The sequence below is a fragment of the Zeugodacus cucurbitae genome, chromosome 6 (assembly GCF_028554725.1).
Source record: "Zeugodacus cucurbitae isolate PBARC_wt_2022May chromosome 6, idZeuCucr1.2, whole genome shotgun sequence".
In the NCBI taxonomy this organism is placed as follows: Eukaryota; Metazoa; Arthropoda; class Insecta; order Diptera; family Tephritidae; genus Zeugodacus; species Zeugodacus cucurbitae.
In genome coordinates this window covers 59,064,567-59,090,084 of record NC_071671.1, presented here as the reverse complement: position 1 = coordinate 59,090,084, position 25,518 = coordinate 59,064,567, and the positions used below count along the sequence as shown (strand labels likewise).

The 25,518-nt window shown below is 33.7% G+C and overlaps 1 protein-coding gene across 4 annotated transcripts in view; it reads left to right on the top strand.

Annotated features, from left to right (window-relative positions):
* LOC105217464 (diacylglycerol kinase 1) overlaps positions 1-25,518 on the top strand; it is a 159,432-nt gene that overhangs the window by 14,678 nt on the left and 119,236 nt on the right. For 3 of the 4 annotated variants that reach the window (XM_054234653.1, XM_054234650.1, XM_054234652.1), the window contains exon 2: positions 7,629-7,785. The exons of the other annotated variant lie outside the window; for it this stretch is intronic. The gene's annotated coding sequence lies outside the window, so the exon portion shown is untranslated. The remainder of the gene's footprint in view (positions 1-7,628; positions 7,786-25,518) is intronic. 4 annotated transcript variants of the gene reach the window in all.

Genomic DNA, 25,518 nt, shown 5'->3' with positions numbered 1-25,518 from the left:
ATTGGTCGTTCACTCAGTCAATTATGGTTATTATATTGTTGTTTTATGTCCGGAAAGAGACAGAAGAGACAGAAATCTGTTTGAAATGTTATTAATACATCGAGGTGTCACCTGTGACCTTATAGTAAATGCACCTGACTGAGTCATGGCGTATGAGCAATATTCTGCATAATTTATATGGGCTTGCGAACAGTGCGAAAAAAAAGTTTGCCTTATAAAATAGTGCAATATGTTTAAAATATTATCCAAAAATATCAAATCAATCCGAGTAATATTCTAAGACGTATACCATTTGGACGCACCAGGTCACGTCAGTACGAATGTAAAACTTTAAACGGTAACTCAAAAAGTTGTAAAGCGATCTTTTTCATATTTTGCACACAACTTTAGAATATCATTATCTAGTTAATGAACGAAGATTTTTTTATATTTATATTATAATTGTTTTTTTAGCCAATATATGTCCAAAAATTTGACCAAAAAAAGTGAAATGTTTGGTTTAAATTCTGTCGAAAATTTAAATTTCGACATTTTCTGTTTTTCTTCGTTCATTAACTAGATTTAGATTTACTTCCGCCGTTTTCCAATAGATGTCTCTAGGGTCACACAATGGTTGATGAAATCGATTAAATCGTTTTATATCGATCTTGAACATTTGTGTCAACATTAACCCAGAGATCTGTTTGCATCCCAAACTTATTCTCACAACTGAAAATGTCAATTTTTGATCCGAGTTCTCGACATTTGCACGGAATACGCATCTGCGAGAATGATGATCAAAAGTAGTAGCTAGCGACGGTCAATATTTTGAATAACAATTTGGTTTATTGTTTTTAGATGAACCAATCATGAGTTATGTTGTCCACCGCAAGTCCTTTTTTTTTTTGGACACATCATGGGAGATGAGGTGCCAACGGCTGGGTTTTTGGTATTTTTAAATAAAACTATTACAAAATACTGTTTAAATATGTACCTTTGGTACGCTGAATTGTTTAAATGACATATATGATTGTTGTTTATTTCCTTTTGGTTGACTGAAACGGCCAGTTCACTAAAGAACAATATATTTCGTATACTCGATATAAATTACCTCATCTGCCATAAACTATTCAACGACTGGTTTGCTTCGCTCATTTAAAGCGGTAATTATATTTTTAATGCACAATAACAAACAAGCAGTGATTGTGTAATTATTGTGTATAAGCGTTTTAAGTACGTGTTGCCGCATTGTAGTAGACTTTGCAGAACAAACTTGAAATTTCGGCATAGATAATTGAGTGAATGAAAAGAAGGAGGAAGTTGATTTTCATTAATTAAACAAGCGGGATATTTTCGGTTTTGAAGATAATATTTTCACTGTTAAGTATGAAAACACTTGCAAGAGGCGCTTTTCGGTATATTTTAAATTCAAATATTTTGTACGAATTAAATTCGATATCTTTATTCTCCTCACTTAAAAATCACAAAGTAAACTTTTTTTTAATAAATTGAGCTGCTTAGCGATGTGAAAAACTTTTATACATGCGTTCAAAACTTTCCAGAAAATAAATAAATGAAGCTCGTGTATCAAATGTACAAGAGAAATTATGTTACTCATACGCAGTGGTGGTTTTAGAAAAGAACATAAGCACTCAATTTACATATATACATTATTATACATATATGTACATATAATTTATATAAGTAAATATTCTGCCAACAATCGCAAGTACTGCTAATGAAAACACTGAAACTTTTTGTAAAGTGCTGATAGCGGTGTTGCCAAACAGCTGCCACAGAGCCAAGCAACCTGAGGTGAAGGTCACTTTAAATATCATGTAGAATATTTACTTTATTATCCACTGCAAGATGCAATAATCACTTGAGGTGATGCTAAGTATTTTATTTTATTTTTGTAGCTTTGTAACTAATGCGAAAATAATGTTGCCTACATTTAGGAGTGTATTAGAAAAGCTGTAATATTCAGGTAAAGAAATAAATCGACAAAAGTAGAATCAAAGAAACGTGTATTATGCATCAGATTCAGAATGCGTAATTGATTATTTTGAATAAAAATTATTATTTTCTCACACTTTATTTTAGTATGTCAGTTGTTAAAAAAACGTTGCCTACATTTAGGGTACTTTATATTTATGCATAAAAATATGTACCATAACAGTTCTTTATAAAAACATCACTGCAATTTTTTAATTTATATCTATTTCGGTGGTTTGGAATCATAAATTTGCGAAAGGGTTGCCACCTAAATTTTCAAAAATGTGAAAAAATAAAGCACTAAAAATACTGCAATATATTTTATATAATACAGGAAAATGGTATTGTAAAATAATTAAAAACAGATTTTATACGAAATAGGGTTGCCACAAAAGCAAAAAAATAATACTATTTTTCCAAAAAATTTTTTTTAATCGCATAACTAAAATTCATTTCAATTATTATCGCTAACAAAAACTCTCATACACCATTAGAAGAAATGTACAGAGTTGCCACTTTAATTTATTAAAAAAAAATTAAAATTACTATCTTATCTTCGGAGAAGTTTAACTCCCATCTAGTAAATCATTTTTCTTGCTACGTACACTCTTTTATACATATACGAATACACCTGTGGATACAGCTATTCATAAAATTGTTGCACATGGCCACTTCACTCAGCTTTTGCCAGATATCTGCGAAATTGCACATTTTCATGGGAATTTCACAAACTTCTACGGCATGCATAGGCACCGAGTTAAAACGAAGAATTTACTTACATGAAAATAACTGTTTTCTAATATACTGCCGGTGGCACTTGAGGCGCTTGTGTGTAAGCGTGTGTGTATGCACTCATATGGAATGTGAGCGAGTGCATGTCAAACAGCTTTGGTTACAAGAGTTCAAAAGTAAACAAACAACAAAGAAACAATAGCAGTATGTACTTAATACCCTGAAGGAAAGCAGAGCCAGAAGGATTAATTAGTAACGAGTTAACTTTTTTGAGAGAACGAAAGTGATAATTTATTTGAAAATATATAAAATATGCTGTAAGGGTTGCCAATTGATTTGATTGTAATAAAATTTTATAGAGTTGCCACCTATTTCTGTTTGCTGTATATATAACTGCAAAAATAATAATGTTTTTGAAAACTGAGTTTAATTAATAAAAAAATTCAATAGAGTTGCCACCTAATAATTTTTTGAAATAAATTTTTTTATTATCTTAGAGTTAAGAATACTTTATTTAATGTTATATTAAACAAAAGATTTTTTTTTAATTTTTTAGTATAAAAAATATAAAAATTTTTATTTTTATTAACAAAAACAACAAATCTGGGATTTTGCTGAGATCAAAAAATCAAAATTTAGCATATGATTTTTTTCCAATTTTTTTGTTTTTTATATATTTTATAATTTTTTATGGGTTTTGTTAAAATTATTTCCTACAGTGTCTTTTACACCTTAGTTCACATACACAAAACCGCACATCAAAGGCATACCTTCACGTGCGCGAACGCATTTACGAGCCACGGATAGTTACATCCACTGGATACAAGTGAAGTGTTGAAGCAACAAGATACTCACACACACATACTCACCTTCATAATGACAACACAAGAAGTGGCCAGCCGGCAATGGCAGGTGTGGTTTTTCTAACAAACTGTTAGTGACATAGTGTATGGCGCAGGTTGTGCAAAGTTGTAAGTGCATATTTGCTGCTGTCTTCCTTCTTTGTTTCTACTCCCACTTCTAACGTGGCTTAAGAATTCCAAGAGTTCCGTACACAAAGCCGTGGTTGTTGTTATGCATTATTTACTTAGTTTAGCTGCTTGTTTTTCCTGTTGCTTCAAAATAATTTTGTTTTTATCGTTTTTTCTGAAGAAGAATTTCTAAATTTTTCCGTTCAACGTCGAGAAGAAATTGTTGCTAATGCTGTGGCCGTAACAAATTGCCTTGCAGGTGAACTACTTGTATATTAACTAACATGAAGGCGCAGGCACACGTATAGGAATGTGTGTGTAAAGAGATACGCGTGCGCCGGCCAAAGTGGAAATCATAACGAAAACAAGTTTCCTTCCTTCACATAAGCAATTGTTTATGTCTGTAAGCCAAATATAAACTACACTCAGGCACACACGCGTGTTTCAGTAAATACCTCCGCATGTTTGCCATACCTTCTCAAAACAGTTTCACCAATGCAGTTTTTTGTAAAATGTGTACAATTCTTGTCAAAATACCGTTATGTTGGCTTTGTTTTAGCTCTTGGTTTTAGTGCGCTTGTGTGCTATAGTTTTCTTAAAAGACTTCCTTTCAATAACCTAGAAGTCATGGTACTCTCTAAGCAGTGTTAACAAGAAGTGCCTTAGGTGAGTGCGGTAGTAAAGTATTTGTATGTGAGAGCAAGGTAAGGAAGGCAACCAATATAGTGTATGATGGGGAATACCAGGAATACCAGTGAAAGTTCAAAGCAGACATTTATTGGAATTCGGAACCTTCTGGGGACCAAACACTATTTGGTGCTTGCAAGTATGCAATATTTCATGGAAGAAGGCAGAACGCATAAGAAATTTAACTAAACATTTTTAATATTAAATTACCAAAAAACTATTATTTTTTTACGCGCCAATAAAAATTTGCCAGTAATTGGAATATCAAAACAACTATTATATTGTAAATATTTAAAATACTCGAATAAAAAGTAAAGAAAATTAATAACAGAATAATTATTATCGAAATGTAAAAATTTGTTTGTTTTATGGAAATATATTGGCGCTGAAAGGTAGGCAACGCTTTTTACAAAGCATACTTTTCGGCGGTTAAATTCAGGTATGCACTGTACGATGTGCCTGCCTAAAGTGACGTATTTCGAGGGCGAAGTCTCGTTATGTTTATACTCTCACAACAAAGTTGCTGAGAGAGTATTATAGTTTTGTTCACATAACGGTTGTTTGTAACACCCAAACGAATTAGATATAGGGTTATATATATCAAAATGATCAGGACCACACTGCCACGCCCACAAAATAGCGAAAACCGAAAACACATAAAGTGCCATAACTAAGCCATGAATACGGACCGCACTATGAAAGGGCATATTTGGATGTAATTTTTTAGGAGATGTGAGCGTGGCCACGCCCCCTACTACGTACTATATCAACAAAACTTTCTATAATCGTTTCTTTTAGGTACTACCTTATACAATCCAAAAATGGAGGAAATCGGATTATAACCACGCCTTCCTCCCATACAAAGGTTATGTTGAAAACTTGTAAAAATGCTGTAACACCAGAAACCTTAAATTTCACTATAAAGAAGGTACAGAAGGGCTCCACCCAAATTGGTATATCAAACTTTAAATGGGCGTGGTTCCGCCCATTTATGGGTCAAAAACCATACGTCAGGAACTTCTCGACCAATTTCAATGAAATTTGGTTTGCAATATTTTCCTTGCATCCCAATGATATGTTGTGAAAATAGGCCAAATCGCTTCACAACCGCGCCTACTTCCTATATACCAGAACTTTGAAGTTCATCTGAATCGTTTACTATACAATATATAAAGTAAGCACTAGTGAAGATATCGGTGCAGAACTTTGCACAAATACTATGTTTATAGTGTGGCAGCCCCATTCTAAAAACCGCCGAAATCGTACCCTAGGTTTTTAAAGCCCCATATATCGAACACGAGGATCTCGGTGCTTCTAACTTAATATTATGGTTTCAACTTTCAATGGACTTTATACAATACATATGACGAATATATGGGTCAAATTGTGTATTACATAATATAAATAAAATCAAATAAATACATGACGAGAGTATAAAATGTTCGGTCACAACCGAATTTAGCTCTTTCTTACTTGTTTCAACCAGTTTTAATTTGAATACACAATCATCTGTAAAATCACAGCTATGTTATATATCATTATAGCAATTATAGGCTTGTACGAGCTTTCTTTACTTTAGTTTTAGAAATAAAAGTAAGTTTTATGATATACCAAAATACATCACTTGGAGTTCACTTCATATTAAAAAAAAAATTCTCTCAACACTTCTGCGATACTAAAGCTAATTCAATTACATAATAATATATATATCAAAATTTATTACATCGCTTATTTGCCAACACTTACCCCTCGTAATAAATTTAAAATGCAAAATTTTGAAATCTTTATCAAGCAATGGCCTTCACATATCTATTGTTTTACTTTCTTATCACTTATTTGTCTTGCTACTGTTCTCAAGTGCTTATCTCTCTATGCTGTCGCATGGCTGCAAGGAAGAGAGAAAACCAGTTTTGGTCAATGTTTTGTTTGCGTAAAATAGAAATTGTATTAAAATAATTTAAACTTGCAAAGAAAAAAGTAAACAAGAAAAGAATTAAATGAAATAAAATAGAATGAAATAAATGAAAAGAAAACGGAAATATTTTTTTGTTTATGTCGTCAAAGTTATATGAATAATACATCATATACAGAAGTATCATATACAAACTTCACAAATAGCATACGTACATTTGTATCCATTATCGCTTTGATGTGTGTGGTTAAATTGTCACAGTATATTTAAAAACAACAACAACAAATGCTTATCTTATCACAAGCAAACAAACAGATTTATCTGTGGTGTACGAATTTCATTAACAAAATATTCAATACTACCACATGCCACAGTTTGGTAAACCACCGGCATATTTGCTGCTCTGTCACAGCGAATATTTGGTAGTAGTATTGTAGCTTTGTGGCTATAGTGAATAATGTATTGTAGTTTTGTATTAAAAATAGATAAGTGATATTAGAGAAATATAATTACATATTTTTTTTAGTATAACAAGTAAGGAAAGGCTAAGTTCGGGTACAACCGATTCGCAATTTATTGATATATTTTTATTAAGACACAATTTGCCCCAATTTGAAAATCCTATAATGAGGTATATGAGAGCTAGGGGAAGTTATGACCCGATTTTAACCATCTCTGGTACAGAGGCACACTACCTGAGAGATTTACCGAAATTTTCGGTGAAAAATTACCATGGGGCACTGAATTATTCGTATTCGGTTTTCGGGGCTTTGTCCGATTATAGTCCGATTTCGACAATTTTTTCACAAGATATCCACAGATCATATACAGTATTTGTATAAAGTTTTATTCCGCTATCTTATTGGTTCCTTATGTATATATTATAAAGTGAGGGAATAAGATGGAGTTCAAAATTGAGTTACACGGGAAGTTGTCGTGGTTGTTAACCGATTTCATCCATTTTCTACACGTGTCATCAGGGTGTCAAGAAAATATTATATACCGAATTTCATTGAAATCGGTCGAGTAGTTCCTGAGATGTGGATTTTGAACCATAAGTGGGCGATGCCTCCCCAATTTTCCATTTTGTAAAAAAATCTGAGTGCTGCTTATATATCTTAACTATTAATTTATGTATTCGGTGTGTGGTATTCGAGAAAAGTTATAGAAAACTAAGCAAACCATTATCAACATAATTACTGAAGTATCTTATATGCCGCACTATAATCGTCTAGTTTTGTTGACCTCAAATTCTAATTTCTAGATAAGCTGTAGAAGCAGCCGAAAAAACAAAAAATATGTTTTTTTATGAAAAATGTTACAAAAAATTGCTTTTTTTTCTTCTTTTGCAGCTTAACCAATTTCCCTTTCAATAATGGCCGAAATAATAGCTTCAATTGTAAATAAGTAAAGTTTCAAGTGTAAGTGTTAAGTTAGCTGCGGTTACAGTTCAGCCAGAATATCGGCTCGCAAAAATCATTCGAAATTGTAAGGAAATAATCAGAAGAGGTAAGTGAAAAAAAAACCATTTAAAAACTTAAACAAAAAATTGTTATAAGACAAAATAATACCTTAAGCTGAAAAGAAGCTTATTTTGAGAGTATACCTAAATGTAGGCAACGTTGCATATATTTTACTTTTGCTTAAATGGTTGACACAGTGATTTTAAATATTCTATAAATTATTTCGCGATTGTACTACCTCAAATACATGTCCTTTTGGAATTGCTCACTATTTGTTTGCGATTCTATTACAAAGAACTCTTGTGGAATCATAAAAGCCCCTAACTGAACGTTGGTTTTATTAATAATCTGAAATTATAGTACTTTGTAGTCATTTTCAACTTTCTCAGAACTCATGGTAATTATAGTGGAACTTCCATAACTCGAACTTTTGAATTGACACTATCGGTTAGAAGTCAAATTTCATACAAATCTCATTCCATCGAAGTTCTCCATAACTCGAACTCATGAATGGGCAATAGAAGTCAAATCTCATACAAAATCCCTTCCATAAATCGAACTTTTCGCCCAGGGCATAATATAAAATTTAAAATTTTACTATTGAGGCAGAATTTTAAAAGTTAGTATGGAGTCGAACAAAATTACAAAATACAGGTTTTAAAGTATGTACATAAAACTTTATGCGATGTAAATAAATAAAGCTGGGTATAAATCTAAATTTTACAGCTTTTTGAAAAATTGTATGTTTTAATGAAAATTCTATAACTCGAAGTCTCTCTAAATCGAAGGTTTTTGATGGATTATGGTGATTCGAGTTAGAGAAGTTCCATCGTATGTTTTTCCACCGAAACGAAAGAGGTGATAAATTCATACAATCTCTGACTTAGGATATTCTATGGCGCCAAAATTTAGGCAACAGTTTATAGTACTGAAACTGTTGCCTACATTTTGGCGGAATGTCTAATTTTCTTTGAAAAGTAACACCGTCGATAAAAAAAATGTTAATTCCTCATCTAAAAAAACAAATATAATTATGAAATGCCAATATAGTCATTAAAAATTGCAATTCAATTTAACAAATCGTTTGTCTAGCCAATTTAACGGAAGTATATTTATCATACAGTTGATTAAGCATTTCTAACCATTTTTATAATTTCCAATTGATTAATTCATCAACAATTATGAGTATATACTCGAAGTTATATCATCAGTAACTGTCAATTATTAATTTTTCCTGACATTCATTTGAGTGATTTACAGCCTGTTGGTTGTTATACTATTAACAGAAGTGGTCTAATTATACGCTCACTTTATATATATATTTATATATATAGGTATACAAAAGTATATATATATATAACAAGTCTGATTATTTATGAGTCATCATAGATCATAATTATGCCAACAGCGACAGTAGGTAGAGAGAGAAATACATCACTCAATTATGACATAGACACGCCAACAAATATACGCGCATGCGCAACAAAGTTAAGCTATCAATCATACAACAATAGTGGCAAACAAATACAAAAAAAAAAAAAAAATAGATAGATTGAAATGGTTGAGTTAGGAGGCCAACAGATAGCAATCTGGATATAAAAAAAATTGGTCTAAAATTTAACAATTCCGAGTGAGTTGTGCTAATTAAAGTCATTTGTCGCTCTGACGTAGTTTAAAACAATTGATATGGCTACTTTTAGTTGCGACTGTTCTGTGATTTCAAATAGTTAATTGCTTTAAAACTGGCGAACAAATTGCAGTGGCGCACCGAAATAAAGCCACTAAAACTAAAAAAATAACTTTTCGTGCCACAAACGCCGCAATCAAGCGGTTGTTGGGAAATGAGGGAGGCGGATATGCCGCAGTGCCAATATGCCACATGTGATTGCGCGCAAATATTTCAACATTTCTGCGTTAATTGAACCGCAAAGCGAGCATTTAAAGCGCATGCAGACAGATATAGAGGCAGATTTTTGAATGAACGCACTCATATATGTAAATATACACATATGAGGGATACTGTAGGTGGGCGCTTATCAGTTGTCTGCTTGGCTGCTGCGGTAACTCTGAATAACGTAAAAGTAGCAGGCGCTTTTTGTTTGTATTTATCGAGTATATAGATACACATACAGTTATAAAGACAAGTCTGTATATTCATATGAATATCTACCTTCTCTGTGCGTGCCTCCCAATCCCGCTGCAGCCTTGTGCGTAAATGACAAATAAAATTCAGCATAACTTGTGGGATTTTGTCATTCACGCAGTCAATTGTTCCACATGCTGTCTCGGATTGACTGCAGACACACACACTTACATAAATTTTCGTTTGTTACTCATACGCCCCGTGGGCTCTGCAAAGGCACCAATTGTGTGTTTCGCTTTGTTTTCAGCGTTATCTCGTAACAAAACTTCGTATGCTAGTTGTCATTCAAAGTTGGATACGCACGCATAAATATATTGAAACCGTTATGCTACGCATGTGTATATATGTATTTGCCTCTTGCGGTAATTATATGCAAACAAGACGCATATCGTTTGTCAACGCTGCCGCAATGGACATCTTTTATGTATAAAGCATAACTAAAAATGTATATTTTTTCGGCTAATATTACAACAATTGCTTGGCTTATCTATGAAATGCTATTTCTTTTAAGATACACAGACATATATATACATATGTACAGATACATGTGCACAGATATACAAACGAAGTATGTCTAAGCATTGTTTTGCTAGATTATGACCCTCACATATCTAGACACAAATATACATACAAACAAGTACCACTAAACTGATTGATATGCTTGAGTGCGTCCAACAGCCACATAGCATGCGGCAAGGAGCCAAGCTGACGCATGTTGTCAAATGGTCGAAGGTCTTTACTGGCCTACTCTGCCACTCAACTTCGTGCTGATTACATTACACTTACATAAGCAAGCGTATGCGTGGTATATGCGCAGTTATTTGTCAGTACGTTTGCTTGCTTATTTATATGTATTTCCTTTTTATTTTAGTTATGCTCTCTCTCTCTTACTTGTCATCTATCTGTATCTCAGCTGCTGTTCATTTACCAGCTTTCTTCTTGCATATTTGCTTTCTTTCCTTATTTATTTATCTATCTATTTGTTGTTATTGTGTAAATTATGTGTCACTACAGTGCCGTCAGTGGCATGCATACCCTCTGTGGTGCTGTGTGGTGTTATGACCGGTTCGTTAACTTTTGTTGTGACATTCAACCTACAATATTATTTACATACATATATCAAAATCAGTTTTAATGTCAGCAACAAATGTTAATGTTGACAAGACAGTCAGCCGTACATTTATGCGTTAAAGAAGCACATCTACAAGTACAGCATAGAAGCATGTCAATGTATGTGTCTAAAATATGTTAATTGTATGCTTGGGGCCTCGAGAGTTTAGCATCAACTTATTTGCACATTAAGTTATGTAATGTCGGTAGTGGCAAAAGCAGTGAAGGCCAGCACAAAGTGCACATTGACAATTTAGTTATGATATAATAGAATATTTCTTGGATAGTTTAGATTTAAAGAAAATAAAAAATAAACATAAATTCATAAAGTTTCAAGAACATTTTTGAAATTATAAATTTTTCCCTTTTCCATTTTGTTCCTTTTTATTGTCATTATAATATAAATATAGAGAAATAAATGAGATTGCCCCAAAAGTCTAAACTATTCACTCAACCTCATCACTCTTTTGTCCGACTCCGATTAGTGCTATGTCAACACCTAATATTCTTACTATTAAGTAGGGTTTGGGTAGTCGCTACAACAACAAAGAACAACGTTTAACATAATTATATGTTCATATCAAATATTCCCAAATAATGTTTTACTTATCTCAATCCTTTAAGGCTGTCTTTTATATATGATCCCTAACAGATTTTCTTAAGGGGTTAAACCAGTGTGACACTTTCGAAAAATCGATTTTTTGCTTATTTGATAGTTTAAACTTTCAAAAATATCCTGTGAAATCGGCAAGGTCGTATCTTGAGTAGTTTTTGAATGGCAGTGTTCTAAATAGTATAAACCGCTTTATATGAAGGAATGAAATGAAGCGCGTTTTTCTCCAAACGGCATTTTTCAAGGTTGCTGACTTCATAACTCAACGAGAAATTGACGGATTTTCTTCAAATTTAAACTGAGTATTCTTGATTATATTCTCATGATCAACCTTTATATGAATTTATATGATCAACCTTTTTGATTGGTTGAAAAGTGTCAATTTGGAATTTAAAAAACGAATTTTTTTTATCTAATTAATCGAATATTTTTTCAAAAATATGCCAATTTGTTAATTTTTTATATTTCTCAAAAATCATAGGTCATCTGAGGTCATATGATCTTCAATACCATCAACTTTAAGAACCATTTTGAATTTTTTTGTTTCGGCTACTCATTCGGCCGGAATCTTGGCAGCAGTGGGGGAACTTTTTTTTTTGCCACTTAACTGCGTTATTTTTCAATATTTTGCAAAAAAAAATATTGAAATATTGCCTAAAATTTAACTTATTATGTCCAAAAAACTTAAAAAAAAATCACGAAAACCACCTAATTTTTCATGGGTTACACTTATAGCCCTTTAAGGTTACCTTAAAAAACGAAAAACTTATTTATCCTTTCATCATAACCTCATTACTATGTTATATCAGTATAAGGTGTGAAACTTTGGTTAAGAAACGCCTAAAGGTAGGCAACGAAAACCAATTAAAAGTAGATTTAAAAATTATACGAGTTTAATCCGTTAATTAAGCCTTGCTGTGGTTTGTGAATGTTATCGGTTTTCAAAACGGATGTGATCAAACGCTCACTTAAGCAATTTACTTTAAAAGCTACCACTTCATAAAAAGTGTTTGAATAGAATCATTCTGAGCAGAAATTTATTGAGTGTGTGACTTTGATAATATCTGCACTAATTATTTATCAATCCGCCTAGTTGTAGGCAATGCTATTTCAATTTTCACCGTAAAACATCTATACCGAGTAGAAGATTGAATGGTCGTAAGAAAATTATATCGATTTAATCAATATAAAATTGCAAACAAGCGCCCTATCGAATTTCTTGGATGGTCAATATTCGAGTTAAGTGTAAATAACCTCATAAATTTGAGAGATAAATTTTAGGTATATATTCCAAGGAAGGCATCTTAAAATACTGTATTAAATTAGTAGATATAATTCCTCGACTTTCCTAAATGGATATCAGAAAAAGCACTAGTATCTTAGAGGATCTATGCTGAAATTCAAATATTGCTAGACAGTCCATTCATTATAAAACGGTTAGGAGACTGTGGAGGTTAGTTGGGAAATTACTTAAAATTTTAATTTAAACATCTCAATAAATTTATTTTAAAAGACCGAAACACCTTCAGTAAATCTGTCGAAACAACACAACATAGTAACTGAGACAAACATTGGTATGTCCAATCAAGTTTAGTGCCACACACAGCTTCTCTAATAAAACCATTAACACTCTGTACTAACAAAAAATGTTTACTTAGTTTACCATATATTTCCTAGTCTCTAACCTTGTTTACGCCATAACACTTGCATATTCATCTTTAGTTGTTTTTATATGCCCTACTTCACAATCATAACCACACACTTTTTCTACCCGGCTGTTATATGGACACACGTACATGAAAATCTGCGCCATTGACAACGAGCACATATTTGCGTAACAGATGTTTCAATATTTTTGCGTTTTTATTTTTTTTTTTATTTGCCTTTGACTGCTTAGACGCACAAGGCTGCACGTATCCTTGTGCATGTCGTGTCATGTCCTGTCGCTCCTGACGTATTGCCTACGCACATCATTTGTCTCAATGCCATTTTGATGGCCATTTGGTTATGCGACACCTGACAGAAGTTTCATTTTGCTTGCTTTGATAACCTTCAAGTGCTAGGCGGTAGTTGGCGGATGTGCTGTAATTCAAATACCTTGCTTGCTTTGAATTGCTTTATTTTTGATGTTGAAGTGTGAAGGGGGAACAGTTTTTTTTAAATAGTAGGTGTGAATATGAAATTAAAAGCCGCAAAAAGAACTATTACATTTTCAAAGATTCATTAAGTCCAAAGTGTATTTGATTATCGGAGTTCAGACTCCCCTTCAGGTTGCTGAAATCGTAAACTATCGTAGCCCAACGGAACACGAACCTTCATGTGAGATTTTGAAGATCAATAATATTCAGGATCCGGCCTGAAGAACCAACAGTCAATATCGAATAATCCATAGCATTTCACTATCTGAAAGAACTTCGTCCAAATATTAAAAATCTTATTTTGGTGGTAAACTTTAGTAAGGTTTTCAAGAACTCCTCGTTAGCTACTCGGCTCAAAAGACTCAAAATATCTGCCCATTTATTCAGCTAAAGTTGTAGACCAAGCAACTGTAGGAAATCTGAAACTAACCTTTACCACTGTCAAGCAAGTAAGATAAAAATAGTAGTACCTTCTTAGATTCGAAAGTGTTCCACAAGGCCTCAGCTAGTCAATCGAACTCTAATACTCAAAATTACATCGATTACATTTTCATACTTCGCCCAGTGTCTGTCTACGCGGGAACTTGTGTTTGAAAAAAAAAAAACTGGAACAGTTTTAGAATTGAGTTCCTTAGAGTCTTCTTAAGTGGTTACATATGTTTTGTCGGGTAAAAATTGAATTTTTTTCTATAAAATTCAAACTTTTTTCTGTCTTATAGATATATATTTAAAGAATAGTTTCTGAAATTTCAAAAAAAAAAAAAATTAAAACTCATCCATTGTGACGTCATCTCCGGGTATCCCATGGAAAAAAGGTGCGTACGCGTTGTCAGCATAACTCCTGACAGGATTATCCAAAATGAAAAAACAAAAATAAGTGTTTTAAGTAAAACCATAAGGGTTAAGTTCGGGTGTAACCGAACATTTTATACTCTCGCAATTTATTAATGTAATTTTATAAAGATAACACAATTCGACCCATATATTCGGTATAAAGTTCAATTGAATAAGGAAAATCATCATAAATAGTATAAGGGGACTGAGGTAGTTCCTAAACCGATTTCACTCGTTTTCACCACCAAGATACAATATCTCGAAGACTATACGCACCCTTAATTTAATATTACTTATAATTAGGTATATGGGATCTGGGGGAAGTTATGACCCGATTTTTCCATTTCAGGTACAGAGAGAAACTGTTATAAGAAAAAAATATCTGAGGGATTTACCTATATTTTCGGTGAAAAATTACCCTTAGGCTCTGAGTTCTTCATGTTCGATATCAGGGGCCTTGAAAAGTCATGGTTCGATTTTGACAATTTTTCCACAAGTGATGTCACAGCTGAAATACAGTATTTGTGTAATGTTTAATTCAGCTATCTTCATTTGTTCCTAATGTATATATCTATTATAAAGTTAACGAATCAAAAGAATTCAAAATTGAGTTATATGGGAAGTAGTCGTAGTTGTGAACCGATTTCGCCCATATTCCACCCGTGTCATTAGGGTGTCAGGAAGGTGTTATATACCGAATTTCATTTAAATCGATCGAATAGTTCTTGAGATATGGTTTTTGACCCATAAGTGGGCGACGCCATGCCCATTTTCCATTTTGTAAAAAAAAACTCAGTTCAGCTTCCTTCTGCCATTTCTTATGTAAAATTTGGTGTTTCTGACGTTTTTCATTAGTGAGTTAACCCACTTTTAGTAATTTTCAACCTAACTTTTGTATGGAAGGTAGGTGTGGTTATTATCCGATTTCTTTCATTTTTGGACTGTATAAGGAAACGGCTAAAAGAAACGACAGCAGAAAGTTTGGTTTATATAGCTTTATTGGTTTGCGAGTTATATACAAAAAACCAATTTGGGGGCGGGGTCACGCCCACTTTTCCAAAAAAATTACATCCAAATGTGCCCCACCCCAATGGGATCCTATGTTCCAAATTTCTTTTTCATAACTTTATTTATGGCTTAGTTATGACACAGTATAGGTTTTCGGTTTCCGCCATTTTGTGGGCGTGGCAGTGGTCCGATTCCGCCCATTTTTGTAAGCAACTCCCAAGTAATATTTGTACCAAGTTTCGTCAAGATATCTTAATTTTTACTCAAGTTACGGCTTGCACAGATGGACAGACGGACAGTCGGACGGACAACCGGATTTCAAATCTACTTATCACCCTGATCATTTGGTATATATAACCCCATATCTAACTCTTATATTTCTTGGTGACAGAAACAACCGTTATGTGAACAAAACTATTATACTCTGTGCAACAGGTTGCGAGAGTATAAAAAGTAAAAAATTGGAATTTTGGCAGACATTTTTCCAAAAAATTAAAAATTCGGTCATTTTTGCAATTAAATAAAAAAAGATTCAAAAAAAAATCCTTCATTCAAGCACGAGTAATTTGTATCTTGAAAACATGTTCAAAATATCATCAAAATCGGTTGAGTAGTTTTCGAGAACACGGTTCCACGAAATACGCGTTTAAAGTTTTGAGTTACAATAATACCTGACTTGGAGCGCACACCTTCCTAAGGCTGTATCTTAGAAACGATTATTCGGATCTACTTGAAAATTTGGGATAATATTCATGAGATATTGTCGAAATTAATAAACAACCACGAAACCCATTTAACCCCTTAAGGTCTTTTAACTTCACAAACTTCAAACATTCACTTCTTCAATGTTTTCGATGGATTTGTGTCTACAAAGCTCTCTAGTTTGAAGTATTAATTTGAACTTCCTTCTCTAATTTCAAAATATTTTTCAACACAATATAACTTAGATATGTAAATGGGGGAAAGTTGTAAGAGCCTCATATCTGAAACAATATCAGCGAATCATCCATACCCTCAGAATAATAGTCAGCATGCCACCCATTTATGAATTCATAGTTTAACGCCAATGAAATTTATCTACAAACAAGCAGCTCTATTTTGCCCCAGCAGTCATAAAAAAAAAATCTATAAAACTCATTATAAATTATTAATTGATTGTAAATAACTGTATATTTCGACAGCAATGCCGTTATTCGATATGCTCTAATGTATGCGTAATTAATAATGCGGCATTTTGCCACCCAGCAATGTAGTAATCCAGTTAATATGACTTTTCGCTGATTACATACATATACACAAACACACATACACGCATACTTCAACGTACATATTTAAATTGGCCTACCACACTTGGCTAATGAGCAAATATTTTATTAAATATGCGACAATTAATGAAAATTGGCATTTCTATGCAAGCACATAAATACAAATGTAAATATGTATGTGCATACCATATAGTACATATAAATATAAATATACAACAACAAATAAACCGTTTATCCACAGGCATAACATACTCATACTCATGTAGCGCTATAAAATATAACGATATCTGATATTATGCAAAAGTGCTATATTTAAATGGCATAAATATTTGCATTCATTGGAAAATTGTCTGCATACATTGTCAGGTAAATATTTATTGGTTAATGAATAATTTTTGTGCAATGACTTTATGGTACTGTAAATATTTGCCCGCATAAATTTCATCTCTCACATATATATATTTATATTTATGAAGATACACTAAATCATTAATTAGCAAATAACTATATCACATACTTATATTTCCAAAATTATGTACAAATTTCTATTTAAATGTGCGCTATTACCGAGGATTAACACTACTAATCCAGCTGCTTAACACAATGTGTTCAATGTACAGCAAAAAAAGGTCAATTGATTTGCATATTAGACTAATTACTAATTGATAATATTTTTTTTTTATAAATTATTGAAGAGTTTACATTTCATCAATTTATAATTTGAAATTAGTAATTTTTTCGAGTATCGACATTGTAGTTTAGATTATAAAGTTTGTGGTTAACACATTTAATTAAACTTTCTTTACATAGGTATAAAATATTAAATGTCATTAAAACAGTTAATATTAATTATTTTTCTACTTCCTTCACTCATTACTATCGTTTTTAATAATATTACTATGAATGCTTTTATTGTTTCTAATACAATTATTAACAAATTACTGGTCAGTAAAGCACTAAATAATTGATTTGGTATGTTAAGGGTACAATAATTCAAAGTTTATCAATATAATTACCAAAAAACCTTTACTTTTACAGTACAATATCATTACTCATTTTGATTAAAATACAAATACCAATACCAATACCAACATCAATAACAATACTAATACCAATACCACCATCAATATCAAACAAATTCCAGTAACAATATCAGTACCAGTTGCAATACCAATACTAATATAACTACCAATACTAATACCAATACCAATACCAATATCAATATCAATACCAATACCAATACCAATAGCAATAGCAACACCAATACCAATACAATAATCAAAATTACCAAAAATCCTTTACTTTTACAGTACAATATCATTACTAATTTTGATTAAAACACAAATACCAATACCAACATCAATAAAAATACTAATACCAATACCACCATCAATATCAAACAAATTCCAGTACCAATATCAATACCAATACCAGTACCAATATCAATACCAGCATTACTGCCAATATCAATACCAATTCCAGTACCAATATCAATACCACAATCAATATCAAACCAATACCAGTAACAATACCAACATTACTACCAATACTAATACCAATACCAATAACAATATCAATATCAATATCAATATCAATACCAATACCAATACCAATACCAATACCAATACCAATACCAATACCAATACCAATACCAATACCAATACCAATACCAATACCAATACCAATACCAATTACCAATATCAATACCAATACCAATACCAATACCAATACCAATACCAATACTAATACTAACATTAATAAAGATACTAATAAAAATATCAATATCAATACCAACATTACTAATACCAACATTACTACCAATACCAATTCCAGTACCAATACCAATACCTGCTGTATAAATCAAGAACTTCACCTAACATTTTAAATTAACAACTCTCGTAAAATCGTTCACGATTATTTCGTCATTTACTTAATTCATTTTAAAGGAATTAAATTTATTGCCTTGGCGCCTATAAAATGTCAAATTTCAGGGCAAAAATAAAAAATAAAAAACGAAATTCAAGTGTGCTCTTAAGTAATCCATAGCGCGTAGCCAACACGCTATCACTTTTCTACTAAATCCAATACTTTAACAGAAAACGATCCAACCCCTCGCAGAGGATATACGAGCATTTTGTAGATTTTTTTTCGTATAGCGTGCACTTCGCACTTGATCCTTTGTGACGTTAAATTGAAACGTGACACGCAGCAAACACACACCCACACTCTGCTATATATATATACTGTTAGCTGTACTGTTAGCTATTAAGCAACAGCGTTAGCGGCTAGCAGCTACCAGTTACCCAAAAGCGGCATTGCTGCGACCATTTCGTGCTATAACAAGCTTAGGATTTCATGATTGCGCCGCCATGGCGGATGAGCAATAAATTCCTTTCAATTGTTTCAGCAAACTGCATTACGAACATAAAGCGCGAGGCGAACGAGCCTGAGTGTGAGCGTGAGTTTTCAAAGAAAAAATTGTTAGATAAAAAGAGAAGAAAATTGTACGCATTTGAAAAGCAAGGACGCTTATAAAAACAAAAACAATAACAACATTCACAAAGCACCCACTGTCACGTTTCAAAAATAAATTGCCATCAAGGCTGAGCTTTGTTTGTGTTGGTCAGCAGCACTCGACTGCTTGATTGGCGCATGTGTGTGAGCCTGGGGACACTCCGCTCAGCTCCGCTCAAAACATAATAGAAAGAAGATTTGGTGAAAGAAAAATGTTGCAGAAAGCAAAATGGAAACGTGAGCTGAAGAAAATTGCATTGAGAAATATAGGTCTACTCCCATTTTACGGTTACCACAAGCCATGCCATGCTGGCTGCTAAACTCATAAAAGCAGATAATAAAAGTAAAAACAAAAGCAAGTAAAACTGCGGCTGTACACGAAGAATGCTCGCAAATGACAGCACCGCAGATTAGATTCACTTGTGTTGGTGGCGGCATCTTGCGCATGATGGGGGAAGAGCAGTAGAATAATAAGCAGTTGTTTGTTGTTGATAAGAGGAAAACGCAGTGCGAGACGATGTATGTGTGTTTGACCTCTGGTCATAATAATGGTTAGCTTCAAAGTTGATTGTTTGCGAAGAAGTAGGGGAAGAGATAGCTGAAGAATGAAATGCTTAATTTTTAGTAAAAAAATCGTTAAAAATCTGAGAGTCACGGAAGAACGAAAAACCAATAATGAGTAGGAACTATACCTTTGAACAGTATGTACTTTTCCAAGTTGGACTGTAAATCAGACATTTTACCACGAAAGAAATGGATTCGTATTTTTATCTTGTTAAGGGCCATTAAACAGGACGACGTAATAGTGTTTTTATCTGGTCAAGGACTCTCAGTTCTGGAGTATTCCTCAAAGATATCCCAAAAAATTAAAGATTTGTCAGATTTCTGGTTCACTTAGAGTCACTGTGTTGATGATCATACTTTTACTAAGGATCCTACTCAATAAGGTGAAGAGATGAGCACTCAATGTTCTCTGATCTGATTTCTGCATGAGACAAGGAGCTCTTATCAGCCAAAGACTTTGGATGTATAATCTCTATGGCTTATTTAGGACATTTGTTCTAAACATAACATCTAATAGAATTTATAAATTCGAGAAGGATCGGTTCCAGGTTCCCTGGTCCTAGGTCAATATATTGAAGATTATCCTTTTAAGATATGGTATACTTGAGATTCTACTCAACAAGGTGTAGGGATGAGTTCTCAATGCTGCCTCATCTGATTTCTGTATGAGACTGGATTTGATATCAGCTGAAAACAGTGGAGTCCTAATGTGTTCGATGTTATATCTGATCTAATCTCGAAATTCTAAGACGATCGATCATGATATATTGGGATCTTCGTTTTTATGCGGAATCCAGTTACAATATTGCTTTGAAGAATACGAAGTACCAGGGTCATATATGAGGATATCAGCTTTGGGAATTATGTGTTTCGAGTTCTACTGAACATTATTCGAAAATCTTTGGAAAATTTAATACCAAACGTAGACGTTTTTAAGGTTCTCATCAAAGGCTTAACGACTGGAGGTTAATGCGCCAATGAAGAAGAAGATTTATTTAGACTGAGTACATAATGATACACAAGTGTTCATAAAAGAAAAAAATGTTCATGTAATGATGAAAATATGCGAGGTCTCACAAGTTTATTTTTAAACACACGGAACTCAAAAAAAATAATAGGCCTTTTCTATTATTAATAGGCCTTCCAATGCTACAATAGTGAAGTGAGGGTTTAAATTTGATAAAGTTTCGAGAAAACTGATATCAATTCTATGTCGTTCCTCTAACAAGCTAGTTTCTCAATTCTTTTTTTGTCATGAAAATTTCATCATCCTCACCGTCAATTGCCTGATTTTCAGTGTTTCTACTACACACTATCTACAAACACTTAACCAGACAACAACTCATAAAGCAAAAAAACTTTCACTTGAAATCATCTTTTCTGCATTTTTTTCGCATTCTCAAAGTTGCTCTTTTGCTACTGACTGTCAGTCATCCTTGCTCGTACGCAGTTGACACTGCGCTTAGCAGTAGCAACAATGGAGACGACAAAACAATAAGAAACAAATATCTAAAGCAAACAAGAACAACAACAATAAAAAACCGACAATGAAACGATTGCCGGTGCGTTTTCCATGTTGTTGAGTTCAAATTTCATATTTGTGCGTGAATTGCTGTTGCATTCAACTCGGCTGGAAGGTGGAGCCAGCCAGCGAGCAAGCAGCGTTCAGAGAAATTCAGTTTGTGGGTAATTATGTACTTGAAAGCGCTGCACAAAGCGTGCGCCACGACACAATACACCCAGCATCTTGGTTGCTCATGCTGATTTTTTCTCGGAATTTTTTGCTTCTGCTGATCACTGCAATTTGTTGTTGTTACTCTGGGGTTATTGTTTAGTTGCGGCACTTACTTTTATGGACTCCCTGTTTTTTGTGAATTTCGAGATTGCAGTGTAGAATTTAACAGCCATTTTTCGGGATCTCGAAATTTTGGGATTTTATAAAATTGATGCAGTAAGTCAACTTGACAATTGAAGATAAAACAAGTAAGGAAGGACTAAGTTCGGGTGTAACCGAACATTTTATACTCTCGCAATTTATTTATTTAACTTTATTAGTATAACACAAAATTTGACCCGCATATTCGTCATATATATTGTATAAGGTCCATTGAAAGTTGGAAACCATAATATTAGGTTAGAAGCACTGAGGTCCTCATGTTCGATTAATGGGGCCTTGAAAACCTATGGTCCGATTTCGGCGATTTTTAGAAAGGGACTGCCACTCTATAAAGGTAGTATTTGTGCAAAGTTCTGCATCGATATCTTCACTAGTGCTTACTTTATATATTGAAAAGTTAACGATTCAGATCGTCTTCAAAGTTCTGGTATATAGGAAGTAGGCGTGGTTGTGAAGCGATTTGGCCTATTTTCACAACTTATCATTGGGATGTAAGGAAACTATTACAAACGAAGTTTCATTGAAATCGGTCGAGTAGTTCCTGAGATATGGTTTTTGACCCATAAGTGGGCGACGCCACGCCCATTTTCCATTTTGTAAAAAAAATCTGAGTCCAGCTTCCATCTGCCATTTCTTAAGTGAAATTTAGTGTTTCTGGCGTTTTTTCATAGTGTGTGGTGGGGTACGTAAGAGAACTAACTGCAGAAAGTTTGGTTCATATAGCTTTATTGGTTGGCGAGATATATACAAATAACCGATTTGTGGGCGGGGCCACGCCCACTTCCCCAAAAAAATTACATCCAAATATGCCCCTCCTTTTATATCTTCATTTATGGCTTAGTTATGACACTTTATGTGTTTTTGGTTTTCGCCATTTTGTGGGCGTGGCAATGGTCCGATTCTGCCCATTTTCGAACTTGATCTTCTTATGGTGCCAAGGAATATTTGTGTCAAGTTTCGTCAAGATATCTCAATTTTTACTCAAGTTATCCGTTGCACGGACGGACGGACGGACGGACATACGGACAGATGGACAGACAGACATTCGGATTTTGACTCGTCTCGTCACCCTGATCATTTTGATATATATAACCCTATATCTAACTCGTTTAGTTTTATGACTTACAAACAACCGTTATGTGAACAGAACTATAATACTCCCTTAGCAACTTTTGTTGCGAGAGTATAAAAATTCTAGTTTATTTTCGATATCTTGAAATATCGGTATTTTAGTTACCCAATTTTTATTGGAATCTCTGTACGAAGTTGTAAAAAAAATATTCTGGAATCCCGAAATTTTGGGATTTGGCATACCAATTTTGTATTGTAATTTTAACTAAACAAATTCCTTGTGCGAAGTTAAAAAAAATTGCTAGCATAAAATTTTTCGGGATCCCGAAATTTCGGGATTTTTGTATCACGATTTTTTCATTGAAATTTTAATTATAATTATAAAAATTAAAAAAATATATAAGAAATTTCGAGTAAACCTTAAAATTTTCGGGATCCCGAAATTTCAGAATTTTCGTTTCGGGACTTTTTTATTACTAGATAATTTCCGACTGCAACCGTAATAAGCACTTCCCTACTTCGTTGCTTTCATTTTGTGCTAAAGCATGAGAACATTATCACAATGGCTGCTCTTACGAGTCGTGCCCTTTGACAGGCGTTGCCTTGGTATTGGTGGCAGCATTGTTGTTTGTTGTTGTGCATTTTGCTTAAAAAGCGAAGATAAAAATGTTTTTTATTGTATAAACTTTCATTTAAAATGCTTGAATGTCTTTTATGCCTTGAGTTGCACACAAAAGAAGACGCCATTGCAGGGGTTCACAAAAGAGAATCGCAAAAAAATATAAAAACAAATAATATGTCAAGCGCAGTTAATTCTTTTTTACCGTTTGAAGTGTGGAGAATCATTTTAAAATGGCTTCTATTGATGCTTTGACATTGTAGTAGAGAGAGAGAGAGAGAGAGAGAGAGAGAGAGAAAGGAGAGTTTGGGTGTATGGAGGAATTGCTCAAATATAGTAATTCTCATAAGGGGACTAGGACTTGGGGCTGTATTGTAGTTGAGAGTACTTAAAAACGATTACAAAGGATTACCAGTTTAATATTAGGTTGGCAAATGTCTCCCTTCCGCCTTTTTGTCTTTTGAATTTCGCGGCTATGTATAAAGCGCTACTGAGCTTGTATCTACCAATACTAAACATCTTTGAAAGGTCTTGACATAACCTACAAAACGACGGTATTCATGATTAATTAGGATATTGCGTTCAACAATTATATACGTGTAAACATGGAGTTCACTAACTCCGAAATTCGCGCTATTTTAAAGTTTTCCTTCGTTGAAGGTAAGAGAAACCGCTAGAGAAACGTTCCGTGAGATTAATGGTGTTTTAGTGGATGGTACTCTATCACTTCAAACTGCGGAGGAATGGTTTCGGCGATTCAAAGCGGGTGAAAACGACACCATTGATAAGCCAATACCGATGAAATCATGGAAAACATCGAGTTAGACCGGCATGTGGCATATCGTGACATCGCCCAGGAGATGTGAGTTAGTCACTAAACCATTTTAAACCATCTACAGAAGGCTGAATACACAAAAAAACTTGATGTTTGGATGCCGCATGATTTGACGCAAAAAAACCTTCTGGACCGAATCAACGCCTGCGATATGTGCTGAAACGGAACGAACTCAACCTATTTTTGAAGCGGAGTGTGACTGGCGACGAAAAGTGGATCACATACGACAATATCAATCGAAAACGGTCGTGGTCGAAGGCCGATGAGTCGCCCCCAAACAGATGCCAAGCCGGGATTGACGGAAGGTTTTGCTGTGGGTTTGGTATGATTGGAAGGGAATCATCCACTATGAGCTGCTCCCATATGGCCAGACGCTTAATTCTACCGTGTACTGAGAACAACTGGACCGCTTCAAGCATGCACCAGACTACACACTTCGATGATGACTCGGCAGAAGCTTTGGGAGTCATAGTGCCAAATGATTACCACCTGTTCCTGTCCCTGGCGAACGCCCTTGATGGTGTTAAGTTGAACTCAAAAAAGGCTTGTGAAAAGTGACTGTCCGACTTCTTCGCAAAAAAGGGGGGCTTCTACGAGAAGGGTATTATGAAGTTGCTGTCTAGATGGAAACAGATTATCGAACGAAAGGGCGCATATTTGAACTAAATCCAATCACTGTAACACCTTTTATTATGCATTGAATAAAGAGCAAAAAAGCGGAGGGGAGACCTAATATATAATATATGCCTCTTCCTCCTCTGCTTTCTTTTAATGAATGGTATAAAAATCATGAAAATTTTCCAAGCCTTTATAATATCAAGTCCAATTATAACATACAACTAATTACAAAAACAAATTTTAATTCATAAAAGTTTCCAAATTACAAACAATAACAGCAACAACTCGCACAAACATTTCTAATTCATTGTCTTAAATGATTTTTTTCTTTCTTTGTTTTTTGGGGCAAGTTGCCACGGCACAAAGAACAATTGGCCGCACTGACGTCAAAGGCACACGTTCATGCGCCTAAATTATTTAGAGATGCTGCATATTGTTGTACTACTGTATATATATCTGTTTAGTTATTGTTGTTGTACACAGTGATGATGCTGTTTTCACTTTCTAGTGCAGCGCCAGTGTTTGATTTGGCGCTTACCACCATAACCTT